The sequence below is a fragment of the Rhinatrema bivittatum genome, chromosome 7 (genome assembly GCF_901001135.1).
Source record: "Rhinatrema bivittatum chromosome 7, aRhiBiv1.1, whole genome shotgun sequence".
Classification (NCBI taxonomy): Eukaryota; Metazoa; Chordata; class Amphibia; order Gymnophiona; family Rhinatrematidae; genus Rhinatrema; species Rhinatrema bivittatum.
This window is the reverse complement of record NC_042621.1, coordinates 120893323-120915414: the sequence shown is the minus strand read 5'-3', so window position 1 is coordinate 120915414 and position 22092 is coordinate 120893323.

Below are 22092 nucleotides of genomic sequence, written 5' to 3'. Positions count from 1 at the left end.
GGGTAAGGGAAAACGAGCGTCCAAGGGCGCACTGTACTGTATTGGCCTGTGAGAGATCCCAAGTCCTCAGTGTACTCCGTATCATCCACTTCACATAGGGGCAAAACCTCTGGTAGTTCATGCTTTCTTCTTTACCCTGCTCCTCGTTCCATTTCTGCCCATGACCAAATCCTCTTTGGCCCTCCATGACCATCACCTACCTCGTTAATGCTTCTGGGGAATGGAGTCCAGGAAATCAGCCATTTCCCCCTAGGTCTCCTTTCAGGGACTACATTTCTCTTAAGGTTGTTCCTCTGCATTTTTCCACCATTTTGGGGTAAGCAGAGAACAAGCTAAGATGAGGATACATTTGGGTAATTGCCAGGTTCTTGTGGCCTGGTTTTGGCCTCTGTTGGAAACAGGATGCTGGGCTTGATGGACCCTTGGTCTGACCCAGCATGGCAATTTCTTATGTTCTTATGTACAATCTCCTCATCACAACTGTTACCTTTCTCAACTGTTTTGTCACACTGACTATGTACCATAAGGTTAGATGAGATGATGACCATCAGATTCCTTTCTTGTTTGGTCACTGCTAGCTTTTAACCTTCAAAAAGATATTAAGCCCTCGATTTTGCATTTTTTGGATTAAAGTGTAGCTGCCATAACTTTGACTATTTTTTTTCTCAGAGAGAGGACTGGAGGAAGGCTGAAACCTAACATACCTCATCTAAGTCCTAGCTCTATTTCAAACAAAGGGGAAAGCTTTACTTTATTTATTTATTTATAATATTTTATATACGGATATTCTTTATACAGTCATAATGGTTCACTGTTTAAATATAAATAACATAAAATTACAAGCAAATTAAAAACAATTCTCATAAAAATCAAAATAAATACAAAAGCAATTCAAATAAAATCCTTATGGCTGAATTTTAAATCCTCTGTGCATTAAAAAAGGGGGTTATGCGCGTGGCTGGGCCTTTTGCTCACTGCGCGCATCTTCAAAGGGGCCCAGCCATGCATATAACCCTTGTTACACACCGAGGTGCCAGGCCCAGATAAAGGGGCAGGGAGGGGAGCGGGGAGGGGAGGGGCTGGAGGTGGCCAGCACAGCGGCCATTTGCTGCTGTGCCGGGGAAGCACGTGTCAGCAGCCTGCTGGCGCACACAAGTTACTACTTTCCAGAGAAGCAGTTACTTAAAAAATTTAAAAAAAAAGGTGAGGTAGGGTAGATTTAGGGGGTGGGGAGGAGAGGAGAAGGGAAAAGAAGGTTAGGCAGGGAGTTAGGGAAGTTCCCTCCCAGTCCACCTCTTAATTGGAGCAGACTGGGAGGGAACTAAGGAAGTGCCGATTGTGTCGCTGAGAAGATTTGCAAAAGTACACACACCCCTTGCACACGCTGCACACACACCCCTTGCACACGCTGCACACACATGCACGCGTGGATTATAAAATTCAGCGCATATATGCGCGCGGCCATCCGATTTTATAACATGCCCTGCAATACATATGGCTCTTACCCTGACTTGTGCTGTTTGTACAGAAGGTACAGTGAAACAAACCTTTGTTTGCTGACCTTAAGATCCACTGAGGTGTATGAATATGCAATGAAGCATTCAGCCACTCTATCTTCTCATTATAGATAGATTTATGTATTAAGCAGAGAACTTTATAGTCTATCCTGGATTTTATTGGCAACCAATGCAAATCAATAAGAGTTGGGGGTAATATGATCGTATTTCCTTCCCCAAGTTAAAATTCTTGCTGATTCTTTGCAATAGCTGAAGGGGTCTCATAGTGCTAACAAGTAAACCCAGTAAAAGAGCATTGCGATTTTGAAAAGATTAAAGTTTGAAGCACTATCATATGAAGGCTTGGCTTTAATTTTTTTAATATGTGCAATTTATTATATCCATCTCTAATCATCAAAATAATGTTTTTTCATATTAAGCTCATCATTGATAATAATTCCAAGGTCTCCTGCAGAACTAGTTAAATTTATGTCGGCACCACCGGCTTTGTAAACAAAAGGCATACTCTGAGTTAATTTATAATATAATACAATACATTTTGTCTTTTTATTATTCAGAACTAATTTCATATGGGTTAGCAATCTTTGAATTGTAGACTTGTATTTTTCCATTAACTCTAAAATCTTCTCCACAGATTCATTTACAGGAATTAAAAGTTGAACGTCATCAGCATACGCATAATAGATGAGGCACAAAGGTAACATTTGTATATTGAAAAGGGTGGCTGATAAGGAAGATCCCTGTGGCACTCCTGAATCTAGGGTTAATTTATCAGATCTAGAATTCCCTATCTTTACTACAAATGTACGATTTTGAAGATATGAAGAAAACCATTGTAATATATTGCCATCTAATCTTATCTCAGAGAGTCTTTGAATTAAAATTCTGTGATCTAAGTGTTATGGTTATGAGGTGTTGGAGTGGATTCTTGGGTACTGCAGCAATGGCCACTCCCACGGGGAGGAGCCCCATGAGGAACCGCAGTACTAGGCTAGACTCTATACACGCAGACACAGAAGATTTGTATTTATTATACAGCTTGGAGATACTGGCCAGGGGGTGGCAGTAGTGAGGTAACCCAGTAGAAGCAGTCCAGGGTCCTCAGCAGAGGAGACCAGTCCCACACTTGAATAGATGGTAGGCAGCGTGAGGTAGTAGAGGAAGTCCCGGATGCAGGATCCCAGCGCTGAGCTGTAGGTGAGACAGACTGACAAGGTTAGATTACCCACTGAAGTTGATAGCTGTATTGATGGAGATCCTGGCAGGCAGAAGTAGTTGAATTGCAGGCACCAAGGCAGGGACAGCAGGCCCTCGAGGAACGAGTACCTGGTATCCCAGATAGGCTCCTGAAAGAAACCATAAGGGCCCCCGAGGAGCGGGTACCCAGATTAGAGATGAAATACCCCGAAGGGCAGAGAGAGCTTCCAGAGGCAGCAAGGAAGTGGCAGAGTAACTTAGACTGGAAGTGTTCTAATCCATTCACGATCCTTGCTAACTCACGGGCCGATACAGTAAAGTCCGTGGGAGAGCGGGCTAACAGGCCTGCTCTCCTGTGCGCGCGATTCTCTATTCAAATGAGGCCCGGCAGTAAAACAGGCAAACGGAGGCGCTAGGGACACTAGCGCGTCCCTAGCACCTCCTTTTGGACCGGAGCAGTGGCTGTCAGCGGGTTTGACAGCCAACGCTCAAGTTTGCCGGCATCGGAACTCGAGCCCGCTGACAGCCACGGGCTCGGAAACTGGACACCGGCAAAACTGAGCAAATTTGGCCGACTTCAAATTTATTTATTTATTTATTTATTTATTTATTTTACTTTTCTAAACTTGCGGGACCTCCGACTTAATATCGCCATGATATTAAGTCGGAGGATGCACAGAAAAGAAGTTTTTACTGCTTTTCTGTGCACTTTCCAGGTGCCCGAAGAAATTAGCGCCTACCTTTCGGTAGGCGCTAATTTCTGAAAGCAAAATGTGCGGCTTGGCTGCACATTTTGTTTTCTGAATCGCGCAGGAATACCTAATAGGGCCATCAACATGCATTTGCATGTTACGGGCGCTATTAGGTTCGGGGGGTTGGACGCGCGTTTTCGGCCCCTTACTGAATAAGGGGTAATGCTAGCGCATCGAAAACGCGCGTCCAATGGCGGGTTAACAGTGCGCTCCGTCGGAGCTCACTGTACTGTATCAGCCCGTCAGTTTGTTAGCAAACGAAGGGCAGGCTAAATACCCGGATGACGTGACGCCACTCGGAGGGGACGCCCCCGAGGTTCCCGCCATGACGTGGATAAAGACGAGGGTGGTGTGCGCACGCGCACCCTAGGAGGCCCTCAGGAGAAACATGGCAAACACCTTCGCCGTTGCCGTTCCGGGGACGCCGGAGAGAGCGGCATGATGATGCGGCAGCAGCCATCTTCCCAAGACTTGAGGAGAGAGAAGGAATAAAGGTGAGGCACAGAGGTCAAAGCCGTCTGAGACCGATGGAAGAAACACTAAGGTGTCAAAAGCTGCTGAAATATCTAATAAAATTAATAAATACGACTGACCAGAATCCATGCTTCTAAGAACTGTGTCAATTAAGGCTAATAAAAGCATTTCAGTACTAAAAAACTTTCTAAAACCAAATTGTGATGGGTATAATAAATTATCTTCTAAAAATTCAGCTAACTGCGATTGCACAACCTTCTCAATAATTTCTGCCAGAAACGGTAAATTAGAGATAGGTCTGTAATTACTTAAAACATTATGATCGGAATTTCTATTATTTAAAATTGGCTTCACTATTGTACATCTTAAAGAATCCTGTATTATTCCTTCTTCAAATGATACATTTACAGTCTCAATGATAAAAGCTATTATCAGAATGGCATCTAATAAATGAATAGCTGGAATTATCTTTTTAATAATGGATTCAACTTCAGTGGAGGAAACTGTCTCAAATGTAGACCACTTTGGACCCATTGTATCTTGTAAGGTGATCCTTTTATATGAGACGTTAGGGATAGGACTACCCCTCATTCCAAGTAGTCACTCTTCACACAGGAGGTGATGTTCCAACAAAATAAACTTTATTTAAATTTTAACTTATTCAAGTTGACACAAGGTACATCTCTTATTTTTATTTTCCGTGCACTGGAGGCTAGCCTTTTTCAACTGAAATGAGGCTCTAGAACAAGGGGTAGACTCATGAGTAATCTTAGGAAATATTTCTTTACAGAGAGGGGGTGGATGCATGGAATGACCTCCCAGTGGAGGTGGTGGAAACAAAAACAATATCTGAATTCAGGAAGGTATGGGATAAATACGGGGGATTGCTCAGGGAGGGATGGGACTGGTACGGCTAGATAAGCTGGATGGATGAGCAAACTATATGGTCTTTTTCTGCTGTCATGTTTCTATGAAATGAATCCATATCTTCAGAGTTTTACATTCACAAATATACTTTCTCAGGATCCTCCTTAGTTTTGTCTGCCACAGATTTTCCTAGCAAATAGTTCCAAAAGTTCCTTTACCCCCTTGTACCTAAGATCCAAAGAGCTGCTCTGGATACCCTCCTCCCCTTAGCTCTCCATTGCTGCACCAAATGGGCACACACTCCTGTCTCCACCTGGGATAATGTCTGGGTACCACTTAGAAATTAGGATGAGAAATTCCCTCTCTCCAAACACTTTCGGTGATCAGTTAACACTTAACAGTGAACTATTGGCAAGCCAGCAAAAAACAAAAAGCACACAGAAGTCTCTTGAGCTCTAAAACAGGACTCTACTCTAGCAGGAACAGAAATTTTGACAGGAAGATCTATTACCCAGTTGTGGTGAACTGTTATACTTTCACTAGTTTAAATCTTAGACATACATCAAGGGACAGATAGCTTCAGTAACTTCTTCCCTCTAACTCTGTTCTTCCTTTGGGCAAGTATCTAGTTTCAAGAAACACCACAGATCTGGCACCGTCTGTATTGCTCCTCTCGCATCTTTTCTGCAAGGGAAGGGGAAAGGAAATTGCTTCCTCTCCTTCTCACTGCTTGTGTGTCTCAATACTCACTGCAGGATCCTTACTTGCAAATGGATCATAGCAGCTTTTTACGCTCTACAAACATGTCCTTTGTAAAAGGACACGGTGAAGGGCACTGTAGCTCAGTCTGAACAATATGTGTACACCTCGCCCTATTGGAAGTTTATAAGGGTGTGGAAACACTATACAGATGACATCTTTAATCTGGAAAGAGTCCATTGAGCTCTTCCAAGAATTTATAATTTGGCTTTAATCAGTGGAGCCCTCATCTGCACTTTATTGTTCACACTAGTTTGCCAAGCATTTTGTTTTTGGATATTTTGATCTATGCCACTTCAGGTGTTTTACAGACATCTGTGTTTAGAAAAGACACTGATTGAAATAAGCTTCTGATATATCCTAGTCATCATCTAAAATTTTTGCATAATAATATTCCAGTGGAGCAGTTTTTGCACCTGAGCTTTTATTTTATTTTATTAAAGTTTTTATACCGCTAAATACCAAAGGCCCAAGACGGTGAATAAAAGAACATTCATAAAATTATAAGACAAAATGACAGCATAATCCCAAAATAGTATTACAGCCTGTGCGCAAACGGAAAAAGCTTCGTGGAATAAATAGGTTTTAATAGCCCTATGAATGTTTTGAGGCAGCCTTTGTTCAACTGTACTATGATTTAAGAATTGCATACAAGAGATGTTCATGCACTCTTTACAAAGAGGCTATTTCCCTTAAAGATATATGGAAGGTTGTTACCAGGACTGATAATTCCTTGACAAGAACAGTCACTAGTTTATGTGCTTTTTCACCAGGTGTGTCCTCCAAGTTGATTGAACTGGATCATCCAATGGGTGTGCTTGAATCTCAGGTGGTCACTCAATCTGGAAAAATACCTACACTGCAAAGTACTATGTCAGCAAGTATTAAGGACAATTTGAGTATTCATTATCAATATGAAAGGTTTAAAAATAGAACTCTCAGGCTTTCGAACTTTTCTGAAACTAATTTGCTATCTGGAACAGAATTATTTAAACATTATTTTACTGATGCTTTTCAGTTCTCTTCTGACAAATTGTTTATGTTATCTAAAAGATATTATTTACCTAAAATGAGGAGAAACTCAAGCTCTGTGGAAGGAACTCATCTCCAGTCCAGACCTTTCTCAATTTCTTCCAACTTCAAATGACAACATATCATCTGGAGCTACTTTTGTAATTACATTTGCTCTAGAAGCTGATATAGACTTGTTTTTTCAATACTTTAAACATAAATAAGGTTTGTTATGTGGTTAAAAGGTACATGTTTTGCCTGATGTCTCCAGGGAAATGCAAGCTAGAAGGAAACTTTTCTTTCAATTAAGACAAGAGGTCTTATCCTTGGGGGCTACTTTCTTTTTAAAGCTCCCATGTAAATCTGTGATAGCATATCAAGGGAACAGGTATATTTTTGTAGACCCTGCTCATTTGCAAACTTTCTTGGTGGACAAGTCTCAATGATTTCCTGGCTATTTTAGGTGAGTGGATAATAATGAGCATTGCTGTTAATTTGAGGTTTTGCAACAATTTAATCCCCCTTTTATATTTAGTGTTGGGAAATGTTCTCTTTTTTCTTCTTATTTCTTATTTCTTCTTTGTTTTGGTTTTTCCGTCATGTAAATGGTTTAAAACTTAATACAGAATAAATTATTTTAAAAAAATGCCAGCCTGAAAAGTTACATCTTCAGTATAACTTTGAATGTCTTTGTACAGCTCATCAGATGCAATTCTTGGGGAATAGTATTCCAAAGGGCAGGAGCCGCAATTGAGAAAGCCCTTTCTCTCATCTCACCAAGCAGTGCCACTGCCTGACAAATAGAAGGCACGTCTAGGAGTATTCTTTGTGAAAATCTTAAAGCTCAAGATGGATTTTATATATATGGAGCAAGGCATTTGCCCACGGTAATAAATTCATTGCCGTAAGTTTATAAACTAACAGAGTTTTGCATAGAACCCTTGAGGCAACTGGCAGCCAATGAAGATCTCTCAAATTTGGGTGGACGTGGACTCTCATGGGCTACCAATAATCGCTTGCTCTGCAGCATTTGTTTTTCCAATTTAAGGCCTAGATTCATCATTTTTCTATAAATTTTGCAAGAATAGCTCCTGTGATAAAAAAAAGGGGGCGTGGTTATGGTAATTTTCCAGATACCGCAATGCCCACTATTTTACCACATTGCATAGGTATTTTAGATATTGCACGTGCAAGAAAAAGAGAGAGAGACTCTTTATAAGGCTCTCATATGAGTAAATATTTATACTTCTATAAGAGGGGCAACTAGAAACTCGGAGTGAGGTTTTGGTGGTGGCTTAGGTTATAGGGAGCAGTTTTACATGCACACTCAGCGGTACAAACAGCACAGTAGACATTAGTGAAGATTTTTTGGAGTGATAAAAGGTACACAAAGATGAGATTTGTACATTGTGCTCTCAACCTAGCTTGATAGCACAGCATAACGCCAGGAAAAAATGTATAGTTATTTCTGGCGTTAAATTGTGCAATTGTGTGCATTATGCTATCGCACGCAATGTTAAACACCCCTAATTTCCTAAACTCTGCCCAAACTTCTCCCTTTTGACTAAATTTTGAAAATTTGCATATGTATATCTCGAAGCGTTATTTATTGCATGCATTATGGCTTTATCACGTGCGTTAGGGTCCTATCACCTGCGATAAAGCCCTAACGCAATTTCATGAATGACCCTATTAGTTTTTATGGTGATCAACATAGGTCAATAACAACAAGAACATATAAGGCAGTCAAAACAGAATTACAATATCATCTTTTACATTAAACAAACCCACACGCACTCCCACTTAACCCAACACACCCATCCCCCTCCCAAAAGGAGCTTCCATCCTATAGAAGAGGGAATAAAGAAGCAAGTCAGTCAGATATGTATTAATAACAGTAACAGAAACAGAAGGACACATGCCCGTCCCTTCCTCACATGTGCTGCAGCATTGTGTAATATCTGTAAAATCTTTAGCATATATTTTGGTATACCAAGGTATAAATGATTGCAGTAATCGAGCAGGATTAAAGCCGATACCACAGTGCGAAAATCAGCAGCAGGAATAATGGTTTTACATGAAAAAGCGGTACTACGTGGACTTAAATCAGCAGTAGCTACTGTACATAGTAGTAAGTCAAGATGTTATATAAACATGATGTAAGATAAAGACTCAAAAGGTTCATCCAGCAAAATGTTTAGGGCTGTAACTGCTGCTCCGTGCAGGTTACCCCTATGCAGAAATGTTACACCTAATGTTACCCCACATCTTCCATTACAACTTTTAGATAGTTACTAACGGCAGATAAGGAATTCAGAGCTCATCCAGTCTTCCTAAACTGCTTCCTGTTACATGCAATATAGTAATAATTATGAAGTTAAATCAGTTTGGGATTAATGATTTAAACTGATTTTGCTGGTATTGACTGAGGCCTGTGATTTAGGCAATGTGTTAGATTCTTGTTTTAAATATGAAATCTCAAGCAAAGGTAGTTGCTAAGACTGTGTTTTGTTTTGTTTTTTCAATATCTGTTTATTAACCAAAATAGTATATATGTACAAACAAGGAAAAGCAAGTACATTACTGGCAACCCAACAACAAAACAGAGAGACTGTGTTTTTTAAATTACACCAGTTAACAAATTCATAGCATAGAATTTCTTGACATGATTTTAGAAAGGTACTACAGGCAATAATAACCTTTGCTTGAATATTGTAATTCATTATATTAGGGGGTTTGAAATCATTGCTGCATGCATTATTGATTGTGCAAACTGCAGCTGCCAAGTTACTAACAGGTGCTAATAGTTGGGATACCATTACACCAAAACTAATTGAATTGCATTGCCTTCCGATCCCTGAACAAATGTTATTCAAAATGTGATAGCGCACAAAATATGATAGGGGAATGATGATCATTGCCTCAAGAAATTGATGACAAAGTGTTGGGATTTAAGATTTAACTGTATATTTTTCATAAGAACATAAGAAATTGCCATGCTGGGTCAGACCAAGGGGCCATCAAGCCCAGCATCCTGTTTCCAACAGAGGCCAAACCAGGCCACAAGAACCTGGCAATTATCCAAACACTAAGAAGATCCCATGCTATTGATGCAATTAGTAGCAGTGGCTATTCCCTAAGGGGTAGATTTTTAAAAACAGCGTGATCGCGTACTTTTGTTTGCGCAGGCGCAAACAAAAGTACACTGGATTTTATAAGATACGCACATAGCCGCGCGTATCCTCTAAAATCCTGGATCGGCACACGCAAGGCTGCCGATTTTGGGCAGCCGGCGCGTGCCGAGCCATGCAGCCTGCCTCCGTTCCCTCAGAGGCCGCTGCGAAATCGGAGCGGCCTCGGAGGGAACTTCCTTTCGCCCTCCCCTCACCTTCCCCTCCCTTCCCCTACCTAACCCACCCCCCCCCCGGCCCTATCTAAACCCCCCCCCTTACCTTTGTTCCTAGATTTACGCCTGCGAGAAGCAGATGTAAATCTACGCACGCCAGCAGACTGCTGGCGCGCCGTCCTCCGACCCGGGGGCTGGTCCGGATGCCTGGACCACGCCCCCGGGCCGGCACCACGCCCCGGTCCCGCCCCCAAAACACTGTATCCTGCCCCCAAAACGCAGCGTCATCGGGTCCCGCCCCCGACACGCCCCCGACACGCCCCCTTCGACAAACCCCAGGCCCTACGCGCGGATTATTTTCCCTGTCAATATTCCACATAGTTAAACAACGGGAAAGTTTTTAGGAGGGTTCGTTTGTTTCTTTGTATTTATTTTCTTGGATTTGATTTTTTTGCTTTCTAATTAGACACAAGTCAGCCATGATTTCCAAGGGGGATTTAGACATAATGACAGCTGGAGGATTAAATCTGCGCTGATCAGAAAGCAGGAAATCATTTTTATTTATTTTTATTTAAAAAGTATTTATTACCCGCCCCTCCTAAAAGGTTAATTCAACTCACCTCAGGTCCTTTCCTTAGCATTAAAAAGATTCATGCATAGCTAACAATTCCAATCAAAGAAATAAGAAAGATGCATTTCAGTAATCAGTATTAACATAGAACATGGGGTTCCACTGTGTTCAATCTGGAAATCTACTTCAGTTCCAATCTCAGTAATTCCTTTTTTTTTTATATGAACTATTTACTTAAAATATCCATAAAAATGCAAATAAAATACAAATAGTCCTTAGACAGAACAGAGCAAACATATTAATGTTCAATGGAGTAGATTTTACATTATATATCTTACCCCACCACCACCTTCTCGTACCTTCCCACCACCAATTACTTATTTTTTCAACCTACAAATCTGTTTTTACAACAAAATTTGACAAAGGTCCATCAAGCCCAGCATCTAATCAAACTGATTTTGGGTACATCAAACTAGTACAATACAAGTACAGTAATAACTAGAAGTCCTAGCAGAAATGCAGAGGCTAACTTAACTGGCAGGCTATGTACAAAGCCTAGAAAGCTGGATGATGAAGCAACAGCCACACTGGTACTGCTGGTAACTATTTAGATTATTACAAAGCTTTGTGGTTAGACATGAGGGGTTGGGGGCTGCTGCAGGTGCACTAATTTGGGAATTTTGTATGCTCATCTCCCTAAATAAGTGGAGTAGAAATAAGCAAGAAAATAAATACCGTCCTGGATAAGGAGAGAGATGTACACGTAGTCACACTCTACAGCTGGGAGAGATCTTTAGCAAGGTGAACAGGAATAACCAGGCAGACTGGATGTGCAAGCTGATCATTTCTGACGTCATATGCTATGTAATCCCATAGTTTCCTTTTTGTTCTGATTTATATTGCCTTTCTCGGGAGACATTAGTGCTTAACATTTTGAAAACCCCTCTTATTTAATATCTCTTGCCATTATTGGACAGCCCAGGCATCCAAGGAGACTCTCAAGCCATCTGCTCCTCTTCCTCCCATCATCCGCCACCACTGGGGTCTCCTTGCACTGTGCAGATAGGAGCCTCAGATCAGGGAAGCCTGTGGCCGCCCCTCTTCTGCCGGAAGAATGATCAGGTTGCTGCTGCAGGGACAGGAATAAAGTAGGTGTCCCCGCTTCCAGTTAAGAGAAGAAGTGGGCCGCCCGTGGGGACAAGATGAAGGAGGCACACATGCGTGCTTTATCCCCGTGGGTACCCAGCACCTTATCCTCTTCCTGCGGTGCTTCCTCAGGCAAAGGGAAGCTTACCAAGGGGAGAAGGCGGGTGCCCCCGCTCCATTCTTGTCCCTTCTGTGCCATGTTATCATGCCTGCTGCTGTCAGAAAAAAAAATGCTTCAGTGGGGGAGGGAGGGAGACAAGCATTGGTCTGTGGATGCTGGGGGCAGATCATCAGAAATTGAAGGACAGACAGAAGGAAGGAGCTGGGAAAAGTTAAAGAGAGAGGGAGGAGGATGGGAAGAGGATGAGACAGAAGGAAGGAGTGGAGGTGGAGGTGGCTGGGTACATAGGTGAGACAACTTTGGAGGATGCAGCTGAGAAAAGGCTGAAAGTAGAAGAGGTGATGCATCAGAGAGGAAGAGAGAATGTTGAGATGGCTGAGAAGAGGGAAGATCGTGTGAAGGGGAAGTTTATGGAGTGGGAGGGGTGAGGATGGAGAGCTGGTGGGTAAGGAGAGACTGAGGAGTGGGAACATTGATGAGATAAATCTGGCAGTGCTTTAGATATGATAACTTATTGCAGTGGTAAGAAAGATGAAAGAAGACCAGATATGAAGAGGAAGAGTGGTAACAGAGTAAAAACCAAAACTATACAATGTTTACAGGGAAACTGAATGTGTTTAATCTATAAGACCTGGATACAAAGCAGCAAGTTGCTAGGAAACAGGCTTCCTCAAGTGCAGACACATCCATAATCAGGAGGGCCTGAAAAGCCTAATTTGCAGGCTGAGAGACAGGCAGCTGCAAGGAGAGCTGAGCTCCAGCCACACACTTTATTACCTCAGATCTGTCTGCTGAAGAGAAGCAGTATCTGTTTATTTTGCTACAAAAGAAGCTGTATATTAAGTCTCGTTTATGTTGTGGTTAAGGAGCTATACTTTTGTTTCTGCTTGTGCTGCTGCTTAAGAAACTGTGTGTTTGGGTCTACCGGCCACAATAAACCTCTTTAAACTGTCTTCTGGTGTGGTTGGGTTCAGTCTTCCTGTCCTTGCAACCATCCCAGTCTATTGTAAGGAGAAAAGTGAAGATGAGACCATAAATAAGAGCATAAGAAATGCTATACTGAGTTGGCTAAGAGGTCCATCAAGCCCATCATCCTGTCTCCGGCAATGGCCAATCCAGGACACAAGTACCCTATAGGATCCCAAGAATAGATTCAATCCTCCTTGCTCATCATAACCAGGATAACCAGTGGCTTTCCCAGTCTATATGACTAATAATGATCTGTGGACTTTTCTTCCAGGAACTTGTCTAAAGCCTTTTTAAACACAGCTGCGCAAACAGCTTTCAGTACATCCTCTGATAGCAAATTCCACTTTAACTGTGCCCAAGTGAAAAAAATACTTTCTCCAGTTTGTTTTAAATGTGCTACCTGTTTGCTTCTGAGATGGACTACTCCCGAAGTTATGACTCCAAAAGCAGAGGAGAGCTGGACACAGACGAGATGGACTTGAACAGAAACAAGGAGTCTTCTGCCTGTATTAACCTCCTTCCCCTCAGGTTGAGCCCTCGAGTGCTGGTAGCCAGCAGGATTCAGACCACAGGAAATGGAACACTCATGCCTGGGAACTCGAAGAAGCCCACAGAAACAGGGCAGAGCTGCTGCAGGAACACGAATCAGGAAGGTGTCTGCTAGAGCAACAGGAACAAAAACAACTACCGGTAGGACCAGACAAGAACACAAGGCAAGGCTGTGACCAGACAGGAACAGAGGCAAAGGTGAGACCAGACAGGGAACACAAAAGCAGACCAAAGCAAACAAGAGTTCAAAGGCAGAATATGAGGGCCCAAGAGAGGGAGCCAATTAAGGCCACAAAATTAGGGCCAACAAGGCAAAAATCTAAGAGCAAGACTAGGAAGCAAGAACCTGATTTAGACCAAGCTCCGGTAAGTTACTGATTGTGAGGCCGCAGTATAACAGAATTCATAGTACAAGAAGTTAGATACCTTAGGAAGCACAGGCCACTGAGCTGGGCTGTTGCGTCCATAGGTCTCAGACGGCTTCAACCCTTGTGCCTCACCTTTTTCTCTACTCTCCCCGCTAGCCTTGGGAAGATGGCTACTGCCGCGTCTGCAAGCCGTGCTCTCCGGCGTCCCCGGAATGGCTATGGCGTTGCCTCCCGCCATGTTTCTCCCAAGGGTCTCCTAGGGTGCGCACGCGCTACCCACGTCTTTATTCCAGCTATGGCGCGAACCTCGGGGGCGTCCCCCTCAAGTGACGTCACACCATCCGGGTACTTAGTCTGTTCGTGTTTGCTAGCTCATTGAGTTAGCAAGGATTGGACTCGTCCGGTCTAAGCTACTCTGCCGCTTTCGTGCTGCCGCTGGAAGCTCTCTCTCTCTCTGCCCTTCAGGGTATTCTCTAACCTGGGTACCCGCTCCTCGAGGGCCCTCTGCTTTATTTCAGGTGCCTTACTGGGATCAGGTACTCGCTCCTCGAGGGCCTGCTCTCCCTGCCTTGGTGCCTGTAACCATCTACTTGTGCCTGGTGGAATCGCCAACCTACAGCTACCATCTAGTGAGTAATTTAACTCTCAGGCTGTCTCATCTACAGCATTGCCTTGCTGGGAAACCTACACCGGAATCCCCCTATACCAACTTGGTGAGACGGGTTCCCTCTGCCGAGGGTCCCGAGACTGCTACCTCTGGATCACCTCACTACTGCCATCAGCTGTACAATAAAAGATCTAACTCTGTGTTTGTGCGTCCTGAGTCTAGCCAGTACTGTGGCTCCCCACAGGGCTCCTCCCCATGGGCATGGTCATCTACCACAGTACCCAAGAATCCATCCAAACACCGCTAAACCATAACACAGACCAAAAGGTGCATTCTGGTGGCAGGCAGACAGAACTGCTGAACAGGTCCTCCCAGCCTCATGGAGTATCCCATAGTTCTAGTACGTTTTGAAAGGGTAAATTACCATTTCACTCCACTCAAGATTTTATAGATCTCTATCAAATCTCCTCTCACCCATCTCTTCTCCAGCCTGAAGAACCCTAACCTATTCCTTATAGGGGAATTGCCATATTCCCTTTATAAATTTGGTCACCCTTCTAGTTCCGCTATATCTTTGAGATGAGGTGACCAGAACTGCACACAATACTCGAGGTGCAGTTGTACCTTGGATCGATACAGAAGCATTATGATATACTCTGTTTTACTTTCCATTCCTTTTCTAATACGGTATTACCTAATACTGTTTGCTTTTTTGACTGTTGACATGCACTTGGCTGAAGATTTCAATGATTCCAAGATTTCTGGGCGATGGTGCCTAAGATAGAATTAGGATTAGGTACCTATAGTTTGGATTATTGTTGTTACCTACATCATAACTTTGTACTTGTCTATATTAAATTTCATCTGTCATTTAAATGCCAAATCCCTTATTCTCACAAGGTCTTGAAATTTCTATCAGCTTGTGATCTAATAACTTTGAATAATTTTGTATAATCTGCAAATTTGATCACCTCACTCATCACTCCTTTTTCCAGATCATTTATAAATATTTTAAAAAGCATCAATCCCAGTACAGATCCTTGTGGTATTCCATTATTTAACTTTCTCCATTGATCAATTCACAATAAGATTGCCTCTAATTGCATGACTTTTTAATTTCCTGATGAGCTTCTCATACAGAAAAATGTCAAATACCTTCCAAAAATCCAGAAACACTATATCAACTGACATCCTTGTCCAAATGTTTAACCCATTCAAAACATTTTTGAAAGGCAAAATTTCACTTTGATAAATCCAAGATGGCCTGTAATTTTCTTTATCAGAATAGCTTCTACCATTTTGCCCAGCACCAATATCAGGCTCTCCGGTCTGTAATTTCCTGGATTACACCAGAGCCCTTTTTAAAAATGGCCATTACACTGGTCCCCTACCACTCCTCAAGTATCATAGCTGATTTGAACGAGAAGTTAGAGATTACTAGTAACATGTCTGCAATTTCATTTTTTAGTTCTTTCAGAACTCGGGGATGTATACCATCCAGTCCCAGTCGATTTGCTCTATTACACCTTCACAGTTCACCATGATTTGATACATTTCCGCTGAATCATTATCCTCAAAGAATGTTTACAGTGTAGGTATCTCTTCAACACCCTCCTCAATAAAGACTAAAGGAAAGAATCCATTTAGTTTTTCTGCTATGGCCTTATCTTCCCTCAGTGCTCCTTTCACCCCTCAGCCACCTAACAGTCCAACCAACTCCCTCACTGCCTTCTTGCTTCAAATATATTTGGAAAAGATTTCGATCTTCTGGCAAGCTTTTTTCAAATTCTCATTTGGCTGCCTTATTGTTATGATTCCTGCCCGCGGAGCTACTCTCCATGAGCAGGCCTCGCCACCTACCTGCCCGAGACGCCGCCGATTCCGTTTGCCACGGCCCAGAGGCCGTGGTCGTCCTCATTTCTGCGGCAGGATGCCGCCACTGCCACTATCTCTTGTGGCCTGGAGGCCACAGCAGCTCCTGCCCTGCTCGGCAGGGCCGGCCCCGCCGAGCAGCCGCAGACGCCGACACCCTCGTCGGGTCCCGCACGGCAGGGCTGCCGCCAGCACTATCTTGCCGCGGCTTGACCCACCGCCGAGACCCGCGGCCTAGAGGCCCTGCTGTCCGTCTCCTCGTTCCAGCCTGGAGCTGCCCTGGGTCAGCCTACGTGGTAGGGAGCCGCGTCATCGTGCTAGGGGTCCTCGCCGGACGGCAGGAGGCCATCCTGAAGCCTGCCTGCCTGCTTGCTGCGTTGAAGTGCAGGAGAGCACCGCTGTCCATGTTCCTGCTTCTTCTCTTCAGCCTTCCTTTAGGCGCCGGCATGCGCCTCTTCACAGTATTTAAAGGGCCTCCCACAGGAAGTGTTGCTGGCTCCTCCCAATGATGTCTTCCTGCTTCAGCCCTATATAAGGGATTCTTCGTCAGTCTCTCGTGGCCTTTGGATCAGGTTCCACAGTTGCCTGTGTCTTCAGACTGGTCCAGGTCCTCCATGGTCTTCTCTTGCTTTGATGGCTTCGTGTTCAGTGTCTTCATGTTCCTTGTTTCCAGTCCTGGTGTTGGCCAAGTCCGGATGTCCGTGTCTTTAGCTGTTTCCATGTTCCAGATGTTCATCGTCCTGGTCTTCAGCGTCTTCAGGTTCTTGACATCTCCTGTTCTTGTCTTCAGATGTCCTCAAGTTCACGGTACCTGATGTTCCATGTCTCCGTGTTCCAGAGGTCCCTCGTCCAGGCTTCCTCACGTCTCAGCCTTCCTGGTGTTCTAGCCTTTCCTGATGTTTGCTTCTGTGCTCTGGAGTCTTCTGTTCTGCCGGCCATGGATCTCCAGGTGACGCTGCTCCGTCTTAGAAGATGCCGGCAGTGGACTGGTGTCCTGTGCTCCTGAGCCGTCCTGTCCTGCCAGCCTTTGTGGTGCTTCGGATGACATCTGGCTCTGTCGTTGAAGTTCTGCCTCGGCTGGATTCTTCCCTGCGCTTGTCCCGCTCTCCGCATGGTCTGGGACTAGCCTCCTCGGGCTGTGTAGGGCACGCAGTGGGACAGGGTGGTCCGCAACCAGCCCATTGGGTCCGCCCGTGAAGGTGGGTTGTGTAGGGCGCCCTGAGAGACAGTGCCAATGTCTACCCTCCCAGCTTCTCGTCTTGTCTGGGATGCCGTTGCATCACGCCCTTGCCTGTGTTGTCTTCGTCTGTGATGCCGTCGCATCTACCTTGGTCCGTGATGCCGTTGCATCAGTCCCTCGACTGTGATGTCTTCGCATCAGTCCCTCATCCATGATGTCTTCGCATCAGCCTTGGTGTCATGTCTTCACTTCAACCTTGGTGTCATGTCTTCGCATCAGTCCCTCGTCCGTGATGTCTTTGCATCAGCCTTGGTGTCATGTTTTCACTTCAACCTTGGTGTCATGTCTTCGCATCAGTCCCTCGTCTGTGATGTCTTCGCATCAGTCCCTCGTCTGTGATGCTATCGCATCAGTCATAGTCTCAAGTCTTCTGTGTTTCAAGGACTCCGTCTGCCCTCGTCCTCGTTCTGGCCTGCCACCCATTGCCGTATCCAGCGGCAGGTCCGAAAGGGCTTGGAACGGTCGGAGGACTGTTCATCAATCAACATTGCGTTGTTGGTTGTCCGGGGTGTGCAGGTCCGGTTGAGGGTCAGACCTTGTATCCTAGTCCTTGCGTCTGCCATGTCGTGCCATGTACCCATGCTCGCACCAGCTCACCTCCCACGGTTTGGCTTGGGGCTCCTCCCTGGGTCATGCCATGGCCCAAGGGCTCACAACCCTGTTTAGAGGCAACCGCGCCTCAGTGCCTCGGAGCGTGACGGCCGACGGAGGTCGCGCTCGTAACATTATTAATACTTTGCATCTAACTTGCCTATGCTCTTTCTTCTTTTCTTCATTTGGATCCACCTTCCAGTTCTTGAAAGATGTCCTTTGGCCTTAATAGACTCTTTCACCTCACCATTTAATCATGCTGGTAGTCATTTGGTCTTCTATCTTTTTTAATGCATAGAATACATTTAGTCTGGGCTTCCAAGATGTTTTTAAACAGCATCCAATGCTGCATGCAACTTTTTAACCTTTGTGACTGTTCCTTTTTGTGTTTGTTTTCTAATTTCCTCATTTTATCAGTCTCCCTTTTTAAGGTTAAATACTACTGCACTAGTTTTCCTTAATGTACTTCCTCCCTTGAGTGATTATGTTAAATGTATATGTATTATGATCACTACTGCCAAGCGGTCCCATCACTGTTATTTCTCACATCAGATCCTGCATTGCAATGAGGACACGTTCTAGAGTAGTCCCCCCACTCCCGCTCTTCAGTCCCAGGACCAACTGCTCCATGAAACAGTCATTAGTGGCATCTAGAAACTTTACTTCACTAGCAAGTCCTGATGAGACATTTATTCAATCAATATCGGGGTAACTGAAATTTCCCATTATTTTTAGTGTTGCCTAATTCATTAGCTTTCCTAATTTCTGTTAGTATTTCACAGTCTGTTTCTTCATCCTGGCTAAGCAGATGGTAGTATAATCCTGCTGCAATACTCTTTTCTATAACAATGGAATTACTATCCATAGAGTTTCCAAGATGCATTTGGTCTCCTGCAAGACTTCTATCATGTTTGACTCTATGCCAACCTTAACATTTGGCATCACCCTTCCACCAATTTAATGTTTTATTTATATTCTGCCTTTCTGATTGGTCAACCACTTCATAAGAGATTACTTTCTGGTACCATGTTTTTCTGTCCCCTGAAGGCCTACCATCTAAGGGGGTCATTTGCTATGCCATGGTATTTTCTCCCGAGGGGGATATTTTGCGGAGGTTTACTAAGCTGCCGCATAACTTTTATAATGGCCAGCCAGCACCATTTTGAATGAAGATGGCAACAGGCCCAGAGCCTAGGGGGCACTCTGGGCCCCACTAGGCCACCAGGTATGCCAGAGAGAGTTGGCTAGCTTGATTCGGGAAGGTCAGGGGAATCTACTGTTTGGAGGGCTTTGGAGCTGGGGGGGATTTATTGAAAAGGGACAGGGTTTGGTAGGGTGGAGGGGCATTCACCAGGTAAATATTTAATTTTTGCTGTTGCTTTTATGAGGGCAACCTCTAAAGGAAGTGAGGAGGGTAGACGGAGGCCTCACAAGACTCCAGGGGGGTTTACACATAGGTGAGGGGAGGGGATCAATTGAGCCCACGTGGCCCTTTAAGAAACTGCTCAGAAGCATCGGAATGCATGTTAGTGTCCCGATACTCATGGAGAAAGTTAGCTAAAACTCCTGAGTTGTAGTTAATTTTCAAGAAAATAGCGTGACTTGTGTTTTTTTAGGCAAGCCGTGTTATTTTATTTACATAAAATTTGATAGTAATGAGCTGCTTTGTATGCAAAGCAGCTCATTACCATTTTTGCGATATCAGGGGTAAATGATAAATAAATATTAAATACATGTATTTATTTAGAAACTTTTTTATACCGATACTAGTGGTTACATCATATCGGTTTACATCGAACTGCAGGTAGAAAGTACATAGAACAGGGAAGGGGAGGGGTACTGCAATTAAACCAGAAGTCAAGGGAAAGAAAAGGAGAGAGGAACTGGAGAATTTAACTGAAGAGAAACATGTTAACTTAAAGAATGTAACAATTAATGACTTAGAGGCAGTAATGAAGCGATGGGATTAGTGCGCAGGGGACCTAATCTGGGTATGCCTGTTTGAAGAGCCAGGTCTTTAGCTTTTTCTTGAATTTGATGGAGCAAGGCTCGAGGCGGAGATCCGTAGGTAGTGAGTTCCAACGGGTGGGGCCTGCAATGGAAAGAGCTCGATCCCTGGTGGAGGTGAGGTGTGCATTTTTAAGGGATGGGATGTGGAGAGTACCTTTCAGGGTTGCTCTGGTGGGGTGGTTGGAGGGGATGAAACGGAGAGGCTCGTCAAGCCAGTTGGAGTTGTGATTGTAGATGGATTTGTGAATAATGGTAAGGGTTTTGTAGAGGATGCGTGAGGATATTGGGAGCCAATGGAGATCTTTAAGGATGGGGGTTATGTGGTTGGATTTGCTGGTATTAGTAAGGATTCTAGCAACAGCATTCTGCAGCATTTGTAGCGGTTTTATTAGTAGGGGAGGCCTAGAAAAAGGGAGTTGCAGTGGTCCATTTTAGTTGAGAGGGTCGCCTGTATGACGGAGCGAAAATCATGGGTGTGGAGTAAGAGTGTTTTTTTCAGGTTTAGTTGCTGGTCAATCAGAACACCATTGAAAATTGAAAATACCATGTGTTTTTGCTACATTGTATTTACATGCGGTAAACTAACACAACTTAATAAATATACCCCTAAGTTTGTTCCCAGCCTATCATTTCAATAGAATTTGGTATTCTAGTGTTCCATCCTTCCACCAGATCTCTGAGATTCGTATTATGTCTACATCTTCATTCAGTGCCATACATTCCAGCTCTCCAATCTTTTTATTTTAGACTTGTGGAATTTGCATAGAAAATTAAGTATGTATTCACAACCTGTCTAGCACTTGAAATGGGCAGTTTGGAATCATCTCCATAGGCACTTTATTTAAATGCACCTGGGCCCTTTCTGTCTCTATCCTTCTGCTATCAGGATAGTCTGACTCCCTTGTTATGTCAGTATCTTTTGAAGATACCTCAATTCCAAATCATGTGCTCCTAAGCAACTGTTTACTTTCTCCCATGATTCAGTTTTAAAGGTTAGTGCCAGCAGCCAGGTTCCATCCTGATTAAGGCATAACCTATCTTATTGGAATAAGTACCTCCTCACCCAGGCTGCTACTCCCTTCCAAACAAGCCTAAAGCCCTCTTCCTTGCACCATTGCCTCATTCATTGAGACTCCTCTGGGGTCCTGCATGTGGAAGATGGAGCATTTCTGAGAATGCTTCCCTGGGGTTTCTAGATTTCAACTTACTACCTAGAAGCCTAGATATAGATTCTAGAACCTCCTTCCCTTACTTTACTGCTGATCTCATGTAGCATAACTGCCGGCTCCTCCCCACTACTCTCTAAAAGAAAGCAGAATACAATAAAAAAAATGACAAATAGTAGAAAAAAATGTAAATATTTAGTTACTTTTCAATGTTTTATTTATATATATATATATATATTTTTTTTAAATTTTGTGTGTAATAATTAACATGTGCCTCTGCTGAACTCTCCTGCACTACTTGTCATCAGTATTGCCTGACTAGGCTATTTCACATCCAAATGGGCTTCTTTTCTCAAATTCTGCAGAAAAACATTTTGCATGCAGGTTGGGCTAGTTTGAGGCTATATCCTCAACCCGGACATGCGTGCTACCATTCCTCTTCCCATTGGTGCATTTATTCTTCACGAGAGCCCCACAGCCTGTGCACTGAAAAGCAGAATGATGATGAATAGTCAGCACAGTCGACCAGAGGCAGCTGGAACAACAGCAAAGTAGGGACCCACTGCTGCAGGATGCAGGTGGTGTGTGCTGAAGGTGGGAGCTGTTTCACCGTACTCCTCATGCAATTTATGACTGAGTTAAGATGAGAGCTGCCCACCTGCACAGCCCAGCCTGCCCACCTTGTTACTGAGTAGTGTGCCACCATCCAGTCTCTGTACCCCTGCCTGCACAGCTCTTCATTTCCAGAAGCCCTAAAGAGGCAGTCAAATCCCCGCACTTGTTGCCGCCACTGGAATCCTTCTCCACCTCTGCCCTGAACCTGCCAAAGCTGCTGAACTTGAGCTTTTGCCCCTAACTGCTGAAGCTCCCCAACGCGGCTACTGCCTGGGAACTGGAGAGACTGGAAGAATGCTGCAGGAAGTAGGAGAGACTAGGGAGATACTTTCTTTGCCTGATAA